At 41.1% G+C, this 17,120-nt stretch overlaps 1 long non-coding RNA gene across 1 annotated transcript in view; it reads left to right on the forward strand.

Moving 5' to 3' along the window:
- The window catches only part of LOC139259525 (uncharacterized), a 130,524-nt gene extending 116,431 nt beyond the window's left edge, over window positions 1–14,093 (forward strand). Inside the window, exon 4 of the long non-coding RNA XR_011592588.1 lies at window positions 13,699–14,093. This is a non-coding gene — a long non-coding RNA (uncharacterized lncRNA). The remainder of the gene's footprint in view (window positions 1–13,698) is intronic.
- Window positions 14,094–17,120: the final 3,027 nt, after the last annotated feature.

The raw sequence follows: 17,120 nt of genomic DNA on the forward strand, positions 1-17,120 counted from the left end.
AACAACTCCCAGCAAAATGGTGGCCCGGCACTTGATAGAAACAGCACCTCCAAATTACCCAGAGAAAAATGAGATTGATAACAGATAATGAGCTCATGTAATATGCACAGTGTCATTGTGGAAATAGTTATCCTACCAACAATAAACATGACAGTATTGGAATACTATCAGAACTATCGTAGTCTTGCCCAATCAGTTAGCCCTACCAAACTGGACTAGAAAACAGATAAAGAAGGAATTGAGAAATCACATGCAAAAAGAGCAGGTAGAAAATTCAGCTTAATCTTACTTGTTATTCATTTCAAATGCCACACCTTACATAAAAAGGAGCAGAAGAACATCTGTCGGAAATAGGAGAGGATATTTTCAATTACAATTTAATACATGCCCTGGAGTGATACACAAGTGTTGATCTGTCAGAATGAGTGAGCAGGCGAGTTCTCATTCTGTTAGCATTTTCTGTCCACTATCTGCCGAAGCTGGTAATCCGTGGGAACAAAGAGAGCCTGCAATGCTGCTTGCCTTGCCTGAGGATGCAGTAGGCAGTTATTGAGTCACTATCAATTCTTAATTGGGTATTTCCCTTTCAAAGATAAAGCTGTCATGCACCTTTTAGAGCCCAAATGGTAAGTAGTGAATTAAAGATGGAATTCAAAATAAAATAATCACTAAAATAGTTATTACAGAAACATGGCTGAAAGAGGGGCAGGTTTGGCAGATCAATATTCCTGGCTACAGGATTTTTAGACAAGATAGAGAGGCGGGTAAAAAAGGGGGGGTGGGAGGGTTGCATTACTGATTAAAGAAAATATTACAGCAGTGACGAGGGATGATATGTTAAGGGATCATCAATTGAGGCCATATGGGTCGAATTGAAAAATAAAAAAGGGGCGATCACACTGCTGGGCGTGTATTATAGACCCCCGAACAGTGAGAGGGAGACAGAAGAGCAAATATGTAGGCAAATTTCTGTGAAGTCCAAAAACCATAGGGTAGTAATAGTAGGGGATTTTAACTATCCAAATATTGATTGGGACAAATTTAGTGTGAACGGTATAGAGGATGTGGAATTCTTGAAATGCATTCAAGAGAATCTTTTTAGTCAGTATGTAGCAAGCCCAACACGAGAGGGGGCGGTCTTGGATATAGTTTTGGGGAATGAAGCTGGGCAGGTTGAAGAGGTGTTAATGGGAGACCACTTGGGTGCCAATGACCATAATTCAGTCAGATTCAAGTTGGTTATGGATAAGGACAAGAATAGGTCTGGAATAAAAGTTCTGAATTGGGGAAAAGCTAATTTTGCTACGTTAAGGAAAGATTTGGCCATGGTGGACTGGAAACAGCTACTTGTGGGTAAATCAGTGTCGGAACAGTGGGAGGCATTTAAGGAGGAAATCTGGAAAGCTCAGGCCAAACATGTGCCCTTAAAAAAAAAAGGCTGGGAAAAATAATTCTAGAGCCCCCTGGATGTCTAGGGACTCACAGGGGAGGATTAAGAAAAAAAGGGACGATTATGTCATATATCAACGGCTAAATACTATAGAATCTTTAGAGGAATATAGAAAGTTCAGAGGTAAAATTAAAAAGGATATTAGGAATGTTAAGAGAGAGCACGAGAAATTCTTGGCCAGTAAAATTAAGGAAACCCCTAAGATGTTCTATAAATATATTAAGAGTAAGAGGGTAACTAATGAAAGGGTAGGGCCTATTAGAGACCATGACGGTAATCTTTATGTGGAGGCGGATGATGTTGGGAGGGTTCTTAATGAATACTTTGCATCTGTCTTCACAAAGGAAAGGGGCATTGCAGATACTGCTATCGAGGAGGAGTGTGAAATTCTGGATGAAATAAATATAGTGGGAGAGGAAGTATTCAGGGGTTTAGCAGCTTTGAAAGTAGATAAGTCCCCAGGCCCGGATGAAATGCATCCCAGACTGTTGAGCGAAGTAAAAGAGGAAATAGCAGAGGCCTTGACCATCATTTTCCAATCCTCTTTGGATCTGGACATGGTGCCGGTGGATTGGAGGACTGCTAATGTGGTACCCTTGTTTAAGAAGGGAGAAAGGGATAGGCTGAGTAATTACAGGCCTGTCTGCCTAACCTCATTGGTGGGAAAAGTATTGGAAAAAATTCTGAAAAACAGGATAAATCTGCATTTGGAAAGGCAAGGATTAATTAGGGACAGTCAGCACGGATTTGTTAAGGGAAGATCATGTCTGACTAACCTGATTGAATTTTTTGAGAAGGTAACCAAGAGGGTCGATGACTGTAGTGCGTACGGTGTAGTATATATGGACTTTTGATACGGTCCCATATGGTAGACTGGTCATGAAGGTTAAAGCCCATGGGATACAGGGCAAAGTGTCAAGTTGGATCCAAAATTGGCTTGGAGGTAGGAAGCAAAGGGTAATGATTGATGGATGTTTTTGTGACTGGAAGGATGTTTCCAGTGGGGTTCCGCAAGGCTCAGTGCTGGGACCCTTGCTTTTTGTGGTATATATCAATGATTTAGATTTGAATATAGGGAGTATGATTAAGAAGTTTGCAGACAATACTAAAATTGGCTGTGTGGTTGATAATGAAGAGGAAAGTCATGGGCTGCAGGAGGATATCAATCTACTGGGTCAGGTGGGCAGAGCAGTGGCAAATGGAATTTAATTCAGAGAAGTGTGAGGTGATGCACTTTGGGAGGTCAATTAAGGAAAAGATATACACATTAAGCAGTAGGCCACTTAATGGTATAGATGAACAAGGGGACCTTGGAGTGCTTATCCACAGATCCCTGAAATTAGCAGGCCAGGTGGATAAGGTGCTTAAGAAGGCATACAGAATGCTTGCCTTTATTGGCCGAGGCACAGAATATAAGAGCAGGGGGGTTATGCTTAAATTGTATAATACTTTGGTTAGGCCACAGCTGGAGTACAGCGTGCAGTTCTGGTCGCCGTATTATAGGAAGGACTTGATTGCACTAGAGAGGGTGCAGAGGAGATTTACTCGGATGCTGCCTGGAATGGAGAATCTTAGTTATGAGGACAGATTGGATAGACTGGGTTTGTTCTCATTGGAACAGAGGAGGTTGAGAAGAGACCTCATTGAGATGTACAAAATATTGAAGGGCCTGGACATAGTGACTAGTAAGGGTCTATTTCCATTGGTGGTGGGGTCTATTACGAAGGGGCATAGTTTTAAGATGGTTGGTGGAAGGTTTAGAGGGGATTTGAGGGGGGACTTCTTTACACAGAGGGTTATGGAGATCTGGAACTCGCTGCCTGGAAGAGTGGTGGATGCAGAAACCCTCACCACTTTTAAGAGATGGTTGGATGGGCACTTAAAGTGCTGTAACCTGCAGGGTTACGGACCTAGAGCTGGTAATTGGAATTAGACTGGATGACCTTTTGTTGGACGGCGCAGATATAATGATAAGTACTGCAGGGAATAGAATACGGCCAGGGTGATCTCCTGAACTAGTTTTGATCGCCTGGATGGGTCGGAGAGGAATTTTCCCAGGTTTTTTTCTCCCTAAATTGGCCTGGGTTTTTATCTGGTTTTTGCCTCTCCCAGGAGATCACATGGCTCCGGTTGGGGTGGAGTGTAGAATGTTTTAGTATAAGGGGTGTTGCAGTTGTGGTGAGGCGGATTGGTTAGGCTGGGTGCTCTTTGCCTTTCCGTCATTGTTCATAGATTTATATGTAACCTTTAGGGCTGCTGACCAAGGGCCGTGTGATTCTTTGTCGGCCGGCGCAGTCACGATGAGCCGGAATGGCCTCCTTCTGCGCTGAAAATTTCTATGTTTCTATGTTTCTATTTCTTTGATGTCTAATGGAAAAAGGGATTTTAAGGCATTTCATGCAAGGATATGAATATCTTAAGAATAGCAATTCATATTTATATACAGACTAGTAAGCATGCCCAAACACTGTAGGACCACATCCAGGAATTCAGATTAGTAATGAGGAAAAAGGTTTAGACAATTTGTTTTCTGAATTGTTTAATATATTACTATGTAACAGAAATCAAAACATGGCAGCATTTTTACATGGAACTGCAAGAGCCAATTTATGCAGTTACATGGGGGGGGGCAGGGGGTGGGGGGTAGTGTAGTTGGATGGTATGGCAGGGAACAGCTCTTAAATAAAAATCTACAGTATTTAATCCATTTTTAGTGTTGCAGTCATTTTAGGAGGAAACGCTAAGATCAATAACTTGAGAAATGTAATTAAAATTAGTTGTTTTATGTGCTGAAGTGCAGATACTTTTTGACCTTATATTTCAGGAAAAACAGCTTTGAAAGGGTTAGGTACAAAATATCACACAACTTCAATTTCCGGAGGAAGCCTGGAAAGCGAAATGGGCAAGAGGTGATCACATGTTGCACAAATTGAAGTAAATCAAATGAGAAACAGAATTGGGTGTGAACAATATATTACCTTAGATTCATTCAAAAAATCTATTTCTATTACAATACTGATTTCTCATATGAATTGTACTTTAAAATGTTGATGCTTTGAATAAGAACCAATTATATACTAAAACGCCTGAGGCCTAGAAGTATGCGCACAGTGGGTGCAGGCAATGATCCCAACGACTGAATGGATAGGCTCGAGGCTTGTGTTATCGGGCCTCGCGCCTCATTATCATCAAACTGGCAAGCTGCGGACACCTAATAGGCGTCACCAGGCAGCTCAGGAAGAGGGGCAGCTGGGAAGAAGGGGGGCCAGGAAGGGGGGGTGATCTTGATAGCTGCCCCTATCACCAGGTCAGCATTCGCCCTTCTATCGCCAGTGCACTGTGGCTGTAGAATGAGAAGTTCGACAGGATGTGACAACTTGCCAAATTTACTTCTGCAGCATCTCCCTTTCCTCTACCAGTGAGAATGACAAGAGCAGCAATGTAATGGGAACACCTTCACTGCCAAGTTACACATCATCCTGACTTGGTAATATATCACCATTCCTTCATCGTTGCTGGGTCACATTCCTGGAATTCCCTTCAACACATGGACTGCGGCGGTTAAAAGAGAACCATCACCAGCTATGGGGAACTAGGGAGGGGCAATAAATTCTGGCTTTGCCCACATCCCAACAGCAAATATATTAAAAAAGAAAAATACTGCGGAGGCTGGAAATCTGAAAAAATAACAGAAAAATGCTGGAACCACCCAGTTGATCAGACAGCAAGGAGAGCAAGATGCTGTCTGATCTGTTGGGTGTTTTCAACATTTTCTGTTGTTATCATATTTAAAAAAGCATCCTTGCATCATATATTTGAATGTAAGTGTGGCACTAAATACCAGTTAGCTTAGCTTCATGATTCTTTAATATGTTGAAGTGTGGGCAATTCATTTTTCCAGTCTCTATACCTTCCAGATCTAGTGAGAATAATTGTGAAGTCATTGCAATTTTAAACAACAGTTACATTGATGCAGTGTATTTCATTTCCTCCACCCACTGTGCAGGCTGGTTTGGCAAATGCATTGATATTACTGCTTTCTGTCACATTCTGTTCTCACATAATGAAAAATGTTGCCGCTCCATTAAATTAGACCACAAAAATATTAATTTAAAACCTTACAGTATGCTATAGGATTTGGGAACAATCACTGTGATGCATAATTGTAAATTCTATTAGATTTTATTAGAGTTTAAAATGAGGATATCTCTTCTCCACCTCTCCACTGCCTGCACCAGGTTCCCGAAAGCAGCATCGGAGAACCTTGATCACTGATGACTGCCTCCTTCAGCCATTTCTTCAACAGGAGTTCTTCCCTGGTGTCTGTAGCCAGAAGGCACCTCGCCTTTAAGAGGTGCTGGCTGCCTTTAAGTGGTTTCATAAATGCCCGATATCCCCCGTGGATTGCACTGGCTGCATGCCTGCGTCATTATAATGATCGGGCAGCACAAATATTGCATGCTACATGAGTTCAGGTTAACAGATGTGTGCAATGCGCCCCCACCCCCCGATTTCTAAGAAAGAAAGACTTGGATTTATATAGCGCCTTTCATGACCACAGGGTGTCTCAAACCGCTTTACAGCCAATTAAGTTCTTTTAGATTATAGTCACTGTTGTAATGTGTGAAACACGGCAGCCAATTTGCGCATAAGCAAGCTCCCACAAACTGCAATGTGATAATGAGCAGATAATCTGTTTTTGTTATTGTTATGTTGATTGACGAATAAATATTGGCCAGGACACTGGGGATAACTCCCCTGCTCTTCTTCGAAATAGTGACATGGGATCTTTTATGTCCACCTGAGAGAGAGCAGACAGGACCTCAGTTGAACATCTCATCCAAAAGACAGCATCTCTGACAGTGTAGCACTCCCTCAGCACTGCACTGGAGCATCAGCCTAGATTTATGTGCTCAGGTCCCTGGAGTGAGTCTTGGACACACAACCTTCTAACTGAGAGGCAAGTGCGCTACCCACTGAGACACAGATTTCTAGCCCCGTATATCTTTATCTGTCAGTTGTTGATCAATCTGCCTGCAGTTCCAGCATTTTCCCTTTTTATTTCCAATTTCAAAATTTTGGTGGATTTTCTTTTTATTTCTAATTGTGCATTCCATTATTTTCCAAAACACGTCAACTAGCTGGAGGATGATTGATTGCAGAACTTATCATTCATTGTATTGCCACATTTCTTGCAGAGACACTATGGAAAAATAATGTTAAAGTATTTTGCACAAGTTACATTTTATTATGCTAAAAGAAAACCAGAATGGGGTTATGGAGATGGTGCCAGAGGATCTGTCTGTGAAACTATAATCTGCCAATTCTACAAGAGTCTGCTTGTTCCGGCAGACAAAATTTTGCACTTCAGTTGCAGTATTTGGAGGCTTTATGCTTAAACCACAACCTGAACAATTCTCTTTGAACTCAGTTGCATTGCTATCCCTTCATCAGAAAAAAAACACTCCAGCAGTCCATGTACATAGAGATTTAAAGGCTTTACTTAAACTCTAAATTCCAATCTGATTGGTAACGGGGAAACATTTTTAAAAGCCTTGTTTGATGGAGGAAAGTAAGATTAAAAGTGCCAGGTCGTAAGCAGCTGATTTGTCAGTAGTTAGTGAACAATGCACGATATCCTAATGTCATCAGCAATTTAACTGAAAGAAGGAAATACAAAGCAGCGGAGTAGATAAGCCTGCTTGTGTTTACTTTGCTCGCTCATTATCACTAGAAACGGGATGAAAGTCCTTCAAAATCTCATACAAATGTCGATTTCCACAATCCCTATCATCACTCCTGCACTGTAAAACATCGCCATTCATGTATGGTCACTTTCACATGGGCGTGCAGTATTTTTCACTCTTCTACCCTATGATTGATGATGCAACCAAATGTTTAGACCAAGAGTTCATTCCTTGTATTTTTTCCCACATAGCTTCAGTTCAATCAAATCTGCAAATTCCTACATTACTGAAGAAAGCCAATTCCTTCATTTTCCTGACACCAGGCACATATCCAAGGTTCAAAAACATGAGCTGAATGGGAAACAACAAGAGCTCTGCTCTATAAAGATTATGATTTCTACAACATTCCTGCAGTGCATTTTATAAGGCGACTATTTTGAAGAGCCTGATGCAGTCGTATGTCCTTCTCAACTCTGCATGCACTGAAGAGAATACATTTACTGGATGTCAGATGTTGTTTCTGCACAACCAAACCTGCCCTTCACTCTTTGGGATTTTCTCAGTACCTGTACGTACAAAGAGAAAAACTTTCTCCACAGGTCTAAAGAAAACGACCCCTCATATTAGTCAGTTGTGAAAACAATGAGTCTGAAATTCCGATGTCCTGGATCCGTACGAAGTTTCTACGGACCCGGGAAGGCATCGGAAAAGTCGGTTTTCAGCGCGCAATGCGCATGAGCTGAAAACTGGCTTTTCCGATCTGTCAAGTTTCTGGCTTGACAGATCTCGCGCATATCAGGAGCGAGGACACTTGCAGGGCAAGATTTGCGATATTTACGCATATCTTGCCCAGCAAATGTCCTCAAAAATCTTGCGCCTGAAAAAGCAGGCATATAGCCTACTTTTACAGGCCCAAGTGTTTAAAAACATACATAAACATTAAAATTAAATTAAATAAACACATAAGAAAACATATTTTATTGTTAAAAACCCTCCCCGCTACGATAAGTTTATTTTAAGGCATAATTTAAAAATATTTTTTTTATAAGAACTTTAATTTAAATGAATCTTAAATATGTAATGTATTTTTCTATTTTTTATTAGTGTTTTGTGTGTTTAGGGGGGTTTCTCATTCATAATAGTGGGAACTCCAACTTAAGGAGTTCCCATTATTATGAATGAGAAAATACTGTACCTTGATTGGATGCTGGAGCCATGTGACTCCAGCTCCAACATACGACGTCCCAGCGTGCATGCGCTCCGATGCGTAGGGAGTGAAGGCCTCAGGATCGGAAGTTCGAGAGGGCGCAGCAGGAAAAAGTAGGTACGCATCCTTTTTAACTTTTTCAGTCGATTGCCCGCGGGAAGAGCTCGACCGGGATTTCTAGGCCAATATGTCATTAAAGAAAGAAAAGAAGAAAGACTTACATTTATATAGCGCCTTTCACCACTTCATGATGTTCCAAAGCACTTTACAGCCAATGAATTACAATTGAATTTGGCCAATTTATTAATCGTGTAATAATTTTTTTTAAAAGGCCCAGCATAAAAATAATATTCCATGTTTAAATATGTATTTCAGAATGCTCGAGTACCCGATAAAGTAGCGCACTTTCTAATGTAACAAAAGTTACATTTTGAATACTATTTTATATAAACATCACGATGCAGAAACCACTATGTATTAGTGCAATGTTTTGCAAATTATTTTGTTGATATGCAAGAAGGAATTCATGCACTTATGAGAAAAGATTAAATGACATTTTAAAAGAATCCGCAATGAACATTTTAAAAGATCAAGCTGTGGTTCCAAACCTACTTTTGAAAATGTTAATATTCATGTGCTAAATTATCTGAAAAGATCAAAATGATTTTTTCATGCAGTATATGACAGCATTTATCTGCCATTATTGCTGCACAGAAATCTGTTGGATGTGCCTGTGGGTAAAATGATGACATATTGTGATTGATTGTGTCCATCAGTGGATGAAGTATTCAGTTACTAAAGGCTGGTGAAATAAAAGCTTTAACTATTTATTAAAGAGATGTGATTAGTCCATGAATCTGTACGAAAAATGGGAAATTTCTGCCGTCTAGCTAAGAATAATTTAACAATGAGATCACAAATAGATAATCACATTTTTCTGAGGAGAGAGTCCCTGCTCAATCAGCAGGGCTTCTGCAGCATGTCACACTGATATAAACATGGTATTACAGGTTCGAACTCCGAAATCCATAAACCTCAGGACCGAGGCCGTTTCAGATTTCGGGTATTTACGGATTAACATTCAGGGCTGCTGACCAAGGGCCGTGCGGCTCTTTGTCGGCTGGCGCGGACACGATGGGCCGAAATGGCCTCCTTCTGCTCTGTAAATTTCTATGGTTCTATGTATTTCCGACATCCTGGAAACGCCCGGGCCGAGGTTTGGGTATTTCCAGAATAGAAATCCAAAGTCCCAAATCCGGAAACCCTTGGGCCAACTTTCGTGTACCTGTATTTTCCGACAGCACGCCGACCCGACCGAGGAGGGAACATCGGAGGCTGCGGGGAGAGGAGGAGCAGCCAGCCCCAGGACACAGCACACTGACCTGACCAAGGAAGGAACACCCGAGGCAGTGGGGAGAAGAGGAGCAGCCAGCCCCAGGACACAACGTGCATTTCCAACGTCCCGAATTTTGACTTTTGCCGCACCTGTATTCTGGGTGAAAAAAACCGCCCGAGAAAAACCTACGTTGCAACCCCAAAAACAGCGGTAGGTTTGAAGACCTGCAATAAAGGTAAGTTAAAGTTTTTATTTTTTATTTCTTTTTCAGCAATTCAATAGTTAAGTGTCTTGTGAATGTTTTGTGATTTTTTTTATTTTTTGCAATTTTTTTTTGTGTTTTTTTCCCCCTCCTTAGGCCCAACTTGCAGCAGTAAATCAGCCTTGGACAAAAGTTGACAAGGACCGCGGTTTCCACTGATTTTTACTGCTGGGCCTTTAAAAAAATAGCGGAGTGATTAGTGGTATTTTTGGTGCTGGTTACAAATTTAAAAAAATTAAAATATAATCTCATTGGATGGATGAATCAAGATTGGCTGAAAAATACTGCTGTCACCATTTTTTTTAAATCTCCGAATTTCGGAACATTTTCCTGATTCCGGACGACCCCTCTACGGATCAGCGCAATGTTCGGATTTCGGGACACTCCGGATTTTGGAACTCTGGATTTGGGAGGTCGAACCTCTATTAGAATATATGACAGAGTACACAAGGCACTTTGAAACCACAAGAATCAAATTATACCTAGAGTACAGCTTGCATCTGAAATGAAAAGGAAGTAGAAGAAACTACTGTTATCAAAAAGATAATAAGATAACATGGACAAAATCATCCAGACATCGGTAAATCATCTACCCAATTTTCATCAGGTGTAAAATTGTGCTTTGGGTGGAAATATCAGCTTTGGTTAAACATGCTGCCAGTTCAAACTATCCATCTCATGTTAAACCGGATGGAAACATTTTCCACACAATCAGAAAGTCCTCCATTTGGACAGTTATTAGGAGGTGGATCCTAATTTAGACCCTGGGATTTACTGACACTGGGATGATTCTGCCCAAATTATCGTGTTACCGTTCTCATAATTGAGGTTTCTCGTGTTTCCTCTTCACTCCAATGGCAGGCTCTATTGGTCAGAGTTTAATTTTATTCTTGTGGTTTCAAAGTGCCTTGTGTGCTCGGCCATACATTCTAATATCAGCCTTGGCTTGGGATAGCACCTCTCACCTCTGAGTCAGAAGGTTTAAGCCCCACTCCAGGTGCTGGAGAACATTTCCACAGATGCTGCCTGACTTGTTGAGTATTTCCAGAATTTTCTGTTTTTATTACTGGAGAACATTATATCAGGTGACACTTCAATGTAGTATTGAGGGAATGCTACATTGTTAGAGATGTTACACTAAGGCCTCATCTATGTGTTCAGTTGAATATAAAAGATAACATGGTATCATCTGAAGAACCTTGGGAGCCTCTTATCAATAAGAGCAGACATTGACAATGAGATTCAACACCGCCTCCAGTGCGCCAGTGCAGCCTTCGGCCGCCTGAGGAACAGAGTGTTCGAAGACCAGGCCCTCAAATCCACCACCAAGCTCATGGTCTACAGGGTAGTAATACCCGCCCTCCTGTATGGCTCAGAGACATGGACCAGGTACAGAAGACACCTCAAGTCACTGGAGAAATACCACCAACGATGTCTACGCAAGATCCTACAAATCCCCTGGGAGGACAGATGCACCAGTGTTAGCGTCCTCGACCAGGCCAACGTCCCCAGCATTGAAGCACTGACCACACTTAATCAGCTCCGCTGGGCAGGCCACATTGTTTGTATGCCAGACACGAGACTGCTAGAGCAAGCGCTCTACTTGGAACTCCTTCATGGCAAACGAGCCAAAGGTGGGCAGAGGAAACGTTACAAGGACACCCTCAAAGCCTCCCTGATAAAGTGTAACATCCCCCACTGATACCTGGGAGTCCCTGGCCAAAGACCACCCTAAGTGGAAGAAGTGCATCCGGGAGGGCGCTGAGCACCATGAGTCTCATCGCCGAGAGCATGCTGAAAACAAGCGCCGGCAGCGGAAAGAGTGTGCGGCAAACTGTCCCACCCTCCCCTTTCCTGAATGACTATCTGTCCCACCTGTGACAGGGACTGTGGCTCTTGTATTGGACAGTTCAGCCACCTTAGGACTCATTTTTAGAGTGGAAGCAAGTCTTCCTTGATTCCGAGGGACTGCCTATGATGATGATGATTTGAAAAAGAATGGGGGAATTATCCTTCAATCAACAACAGCAAACACAGATTAACTCGATGTTAATCTTACTGCTATTTGTGAGTCTTTGCTGTCCACAAATTTGCTGTTGTGTTCATCCACAAAACAACAGTGACTGCACATGAAAAGTAAATAATTGGCTGTAAAGTGCTTTGGAATGTCTTGAGGACAGGAAAGGTACTGCATTCATGCAAGATCTTTCTTTCTAACCTAATCATCCATAACTGTGGTGGAAGCTCGATTATCTGCAATCTCAATTATATGCAAGAATTTTCATGGAAACCAGGAGCACAGTGGAAGCTGCATAAATCATCTGAAATACAATGGAGCAGTTTCCATGAAGATAAGTAGCTGTTTTCTGGATTCCCAGTACTTTTATGGAATTTGCTATCTGTATTCAAAATTTAGCTTTCAATATTTAGCTTTTGGTCAGAAAATCAGCAGGAGCCAGAGTTTTGTGTCTGTAAGGGTAACAGTTTTTAAAAATCACTTCTAAAATTACTTTCTGGGAATTTACATGCTGGGAACTTGATTGGTCTATTTAGATTACCTAATCGGAAACTTAATTCATGTACATAGACTATATAACAATAACACTTTGCAAAAAAATGTGATCAATGACTACGTATTAGAATTTATTAAAAAGGGAAGTGAATGTTGTTGAATTTTTATACATGCTTTATAGATTTGTATTTTATCTACAAAATATAGAATATAATGGAAACTGTCTTACGTAAACATATGCTGTAATTGCACCATCTCCCTGCTAAAAGGCTGGAAGATGCAAAACTGAAGACGACACTTGGTCTTGACTCTCATATGCAACCCTACAGAAGATCGATTGGTATTACCAAAATTTATTATGTAACAGGTAATCACAGTTTCAGAAACTGGAATACCAAGTATTAGAAATGGATTCAAAGTTAATACAGAACTGATCAATATTACTGGGACTAAACAATGGCTTGAGGCTTTGTTCCACAATATGAAAGATTTGGGCAATCCACAGTCCAGCGCGTATATTTTCTCCTTGGCCAGTTTTGGGTCTTGCACAGTTCATCATTTGTACTCAACCCATTTTTACCCGATGCTGATCATAAGGCAGTAATTCATTTTTTGCAATCTCAAGATGTTTGTGAAACCTTACAAGCTTTATTAACTTTTTTGTCTAGGAAAGTGCCTTTTGGGTTTAAAAACTGTTGAGTGCTACAGTTGAAAGCTTAACGTGCTGCTATGTGATGGCATTTCTGCACTTGGGGCGGTACTGAACCTTACCTTAGAATTTAGCAGAGCAGGTTTCATTTTCTTCAAAACTGGTAGAAGATCCATTCAGAACACTTTTCCATCCACAATCTGGATGAGCACCACCCCCACCAATTTAGGTTAAAACAAAATATACAACACAATACACAGTAGGATCTCGAATGAAGCTGGCCCTTTTTATACCCTGTCAATGACTAATTGAGGTGCTAATATTTTCCCCGCGCAAAACTGATAAGTTCGAGGCCTGTTTGGATGAATCGATGATGAATGTACCCTATTGGCATGTTTAACAGGTAAATCTGTTTGACCTGAATATTTCCAGCATTTTCTGTTTCTGTTTATAATCTGTTTTAACTCTTGCTTTCTATTGTTTTAAATAAAAAGTACAAACATTGTAAGTTCCAGATAATCTGAAAACAACTGCGTACGTAGTAGAATCAAATCTGTTTTAACTGCTTTTGTAATTTTTGCTTTGCTGGTTTTAGGTTAAGCTTCAAGCAAAGGTAACCAGAAGATTATGAAATAGCCAATAATGAGTGAGAGTTTATCACCAGTCAGCTGACAGATTGGGAAACGAGACAACCTCCAGAACAAAGAATCGAAGGCTGACCAGTAAGTTTCTGGAGTAAACAATGTAAATGAGAGACAAGTGACAGCGATGAATTTGAATAATCATTAATGGAATTTCTAGCCTTGCCGGACCTAGCCCAAGACATAAATTGGTACACCTATCATCTTTGAAGCTGATAGACTGCAGAACGACTTCCCAGCTGACAAGAAGCAAAGGACAGGTTGGAGATAATTTGGAAAGATATGATAACCTGTCAGGTGCTGGCCACCAAATGTAATTGAACAGCTGCCAGCTATTAATACTTTGAGAGGAATAGACAGATATGTGGACACTCATCTATTTTCTGGTCCTGTGAATTCTTTAAGCTTTGAGATGTGGATGATTTCAATAACATTGATTTCATTCCTTATCTTGCAACTAGGGCTTCTTGATATTAACAACCCAGAAGTTATTCGAACTAAGGATATGAGCATTTGACAGGCTTTAGGCCCATTAGATGAGTGTTCAAATTTTCAGCAATATCATCTATAAAGTTATGTATAAATTTTGCATTTTAGTTGCCACAGTTCATTTGATAAAGTGACTTAATGTAAAGATGACATAAACAGAGTACCCTCCATCTACTTAAGGTTTTAATTCTGGTAGGACAATAAGAATGCTATCCTGAGCATGAATTTTTACTTACTTGACTTAAAGATCACATTGCTTCCCTGTTCTAAATCAGATTGGTTTACTGATTTAAAATTGGTAACACAGATCTTTGTGATAGCCTTTCTTTGTGAACCCGAGCTGTTTTATATTTGGTTTGCAGCTGGCTTTGCAAGTCCCATGCTTGAAGAACCCAACGACTGCCTGCCTCTCTTCCGCGGTTACATCCGAGCCAGGGTGTCCCTGGAGATGGAGCACTCGGTGTTCACCGGTACCCTCGCAGCCTTCCGCAAGAGGTGGGCGCCGGAGTAACTGGAGTGCATCATCACCCCCGGCAACCAAATTTTAATTTGATTTTATGTCTAAAGTTTAATTTGTTTAATTTGCCAGTTTTAGTGGCCCCGCCCACCTTTTTAGCCAGGGGACACTTGTATAATTTCTGTTTTTAGTGCCCTAAACTCCCCCCCACCCTGCCAAAAAAAGGGGGCACTGGAAAAAAAATTTTATTTTGGAGCATGACCCCCCCTTGCAGGGGGTATTTGTTTAAAGTGCACAACTAAAATAGTTGAAGAACCCAATGATAATAAGCAGGGCCGCGAACAAGATAAAAGCATCTTAAGAGTAAAAAGGCGATGGATTTCACACATCATACAAAATTGATGGGCAGGAAAAGACCAGCTGGTCCATCAAGCCTGCCCACGGTGACCGGATCATCATGACTAAACAAAAAGCTAATGTTCGCTAGTAACATTTTTACATTTCTGATTCACTGGAAAACTCATAAAAGTTCAGATAAAATAAAGCACTGGGTTGAGATGTTGTCAATCACTACATCCTACTGAAAAGCTCCTGTGCCTGATGACACAAGCTTTTGTATTAATTCCAAATCTACATTCATTGAAGAGTGGAGTAGGCTCGAAGGGCCAAATGGCTGACTCCTGCACCTATTTTTTATGTATTAGCTGTGTTACATAGAACCTAACAAATGACTTTTATATAGTTTTTCACTTCTCTCAAAGAGTTAACAATCTATTACATTTAAATATATCATTCGCCTTAGATTCTTTCTCGTATTCATCTGTATAGCCAGCAAGATCCTAATGCACGCCATACATCAGTTAACCAGGCTTGCAAATAAAAAGTAATTTTGACAATGCTAAATAAGGTTCATTATATTCTATATAGATCTTTTGTGTCAGAGAAACTGTAGGTTATTATGCAAACATTTTTCTCAGATGTTTCTAATATAGAATCAAAGAATGGTTACAGCACAGAAGGAGGCCATCCAGCCCGTTGAGTCTGTGCCGACTCTCTGCAAGAACACTTCAGCTAGGCCTTTTCTCCCTGGGCCTGCAAACATTTTTCCTTCAGGTACTTATCCAATTCCCTTTGAAAGCCAGGATTGAATCTGCCTCCACCGCCCTTTCAGGTAGTCCATTCCAGATCCTAACCACTCACTGCATAAAAAAAAAATGTCCTCATGTCGCCTTTGGTTCTACTATCAATCACCTTAAATCTGTGTCCTCTGGTCCTTGATCCTTCCGCCAATAGGAACAGTTTCTCTCTAACTACTCTAGACCTCTCCATGATTTTGAACACCACTATCAAATCTTATCTCAACATTGTCTGCTCTAAGGAAAACAACCCCAGTTTCTCCAGTCTATCCACGTAACTGAAGTCCCTCATTCCTGGAACCATTCTTGTAAATCTTTTCTGCACCCTTCTAAGGCCTTCACATCCTTATGTAGAAGCATAGAAACATAGATAATAGGTGCATGAGTAGGCCCTTCAAGCCTGCACCACCATTCAATAAGATCAAGGCTAATCATTCCCTCACTACCCCTTTCCTGCTTTCTCTCCATACCCCTTGATCCCTTTAAGGGCCATATCTAACTCTCTCTTGAATATATCCAACGAACTGGCATTAACAACTCTCTGTGGTAGGAAATTCCACAGGTTAACAACTCTCTGAGTGAAGAAGTTTCTCCTCATCTCGGTCCTAAATGGCTTACCCCTTATCCTTAGACTATATCCCCTGGTTCTGGACTTCCCCAACATCGGGAACATTCTACCTGCATCTAACCTATCCAGTCCCGTCAGAATTTGATATGTTTCTATGAGATCCCCTCTCATCCTTCTAATCTCCAGTGAATACAGGCCCACTCGATCCAGTCTCTCCTCATATGTCAGTCCTGCCATCCCGGGAATCAGTCTGGTGAACCTTCGCTGCATTCCCTCAATAGCAAGAATGTCCTTCCTCAGATTAGGAGACCAAAACTGAACACAATATTCCAGGTGAGGCCTCACTAAGGCCCTGTATAACTGCAGTAAGACCTCCCTGCTCCTATACTCAAATCCCCTAGCTATGAAGGTCAACATACCATTTGCTTTCTTCACTGCCTGCTGTATCTGCATGCCAACCTTCAATGACTGATGTACCATGACACCCAGGTCTTGTTGCACCTCCCCTTTTCCTAATCTGCCTCCATTCAGATAATATTCTGCCTTTGTGTTTTTGCCCCCAAAATGGATAACCTCACATTTATCCACATTATACTGCATCTGCCATGCGTTTGCCCACTCACTTAACCTGTCCAAGTCACCCTGCAGCCTCTTAGCGTCCTCCTCACAGCTCACACCACCACCCAACTTATTGTCATCTGCAAACTTGGAGATATTACACTCAAT

The sequence above is a fragment of the Pristiophorus japonicus genome, chromosome 3 (assembly GCF_044704955.1).
Source record: "Pristiophorus japonicus isolate sPriJap1 chromosome 3, sPriJap1.hap1, whole genome shotgun sequence".
Lineage (NCBI taxonomy): Eukaryota > Metazoa > Chordata > Chondrichthyes > Pristiophoridae > Pristiophorus > Pristiophorus japonicus.